Raw genomic sequence first — 1321 nt, 5'->3', positions numbered from 1 at the left:
TGCTTATTTAATGTATTAGAAATATACTGTACTTTCTAATGGGCTGTTGTTGATTAATCAGAATTTTTTGATGTGTTTAATTTTATGTATTTATTTGTATTATTATTATTTGTGAATTTTAATATTTTAAAATAAATGTTACATGTATTTTGTTTATACAGCGTTTAATAAAAACAAAGTAAAAGCAAAAAGCAAACACTTCTTCACAGCTGCTGAGGACCAGAGAGAAGGGGGCGGGGCTCAGCGCGTTGTCATGGATGATGTCAGAAGGCTTGTACGCACACACTGATCGCTGATTGGTCGACAGTCTCCGTCAGATTTATTCAGTGAAGTATTGCGGAGCGTGATTGTTGTCAAATAAAGCTTTAAAAATAAAAATGTGGCCACTTTCAAAAAAAGATGTTCAAATGCAAGCTAAGAGTCTCTCATTAAACATGTGTTTAGTTGATTGTCAGCACATTACATGCATGTTTCTCGAGAACAACGAGCACACGATCTTCTGTCGACTCCAGAAAACAGGAAAGGTCTTCTTCTCCAGATTTTAAAAGTATTTCTCTGATGTCTGCGGAGCTGAGCTGAAGCTTAAGTTGATCTCTTTCTTTATGTCTTGCTTTTCTTCATCACTTCAGACAGAAGAGACGGCTCTGATTCAGAGAGAATTAAACAGCTGCTGCAGGAAATCATCTAAATCTCTTCAAAACACCTCTTCTTATGTGAACGATTCCTTTAAGACGAGTGTTTTTTGTGTGTCCTCTAAAACACGACCTGAGCTGGAGACAAAACTAACCACACGTGCTTTTCTTTTCCTTCTTTGGTTACATAAAGGATTGCATTTTTTATTTATATTTATTTCATTAGAACCGTCATATTGATAAAAGCGGGCGTGGCAATCTGCCATTAAATTCAAATCTCCTTTCATTGTATTGTGTTTTCCTTAAAGACACTTTGTTAAAAACGTGTTGATGTTAAATGGTAGTTTTGGAGCGCAAATGATCTTAATGTAAAGAAAACACAAGCATTTCTGTAACTTTTGTTACTGAGATGTAGATATACTCCTTTCTCTCTTAAACTGGACGTGTTTTATGTAAACGCGCTCATATTTCGTGACGCAGCTCCTCATTTGCCTGCGCCCCAGTCTCCACCCCGGAGCGGCCGCTTCTCGCGAGAGCCCCTCCTCTCGCGAGGCCGCCCAGCATCGCTGCTGCTGCAGTGCCTATAAAGCGGCGAGGCGCGGAGTTGCGGCAAGGTCGCGCAGCATCACGGCGAACGCCAGCCACGGAACGCTCGCTTCGCGGAGATCGTTAGCGTCCTCTGGAGCGCG

The 1321-nt window shown here is 40.8% G+C and overlaps 1 protein-coding gene across 2 annotated transcripts in view; it reads left to right on the top strand.

Annotated features, from left to right (window-relative positions):
• The first annotated feature begins 1169 nt into the window (after window positions 1-1169).
• slc12a2 (solute carrier family 12 member 2) overlaps window positions 1170-1321 on the top strand; it is a 38813-nt gene continuing 38661 nt past the window's right edge. For both annotated transcript variants that reach the window (XM_043250437.1, XM_043250435.1), the window contains exon 1: window positions 1170-1321. This exon is cut by the window's right edge and continues 693 nt beyond it. The gene's annotated coding sequence lies outside the window, so the exon portion shown is untranslated.

The sequence above is a fragment of the Puntigrus tetrazona genome, chromosome 10 (genome assembly GCF_018831695.1).
Source record: "Puntigrus tetrazona isolate hp1 chromosome 10, ASM1883169v1, whole genome shotgun sequence".
In the NCBI taxonomy this organism is placed as follows: domain Eukaryota; kingdom Metazoa; phylum Chordata; class Actinopteri; order Cypriniformes; family Cyprinidae; genus Puntigrus; species Puntigrus tetrazona.
The sequence above is the reverse complement of the archived record's forward strand: the minus strand, read 5'-3'. Positions and strand labels throughout refer to the sequence as shown.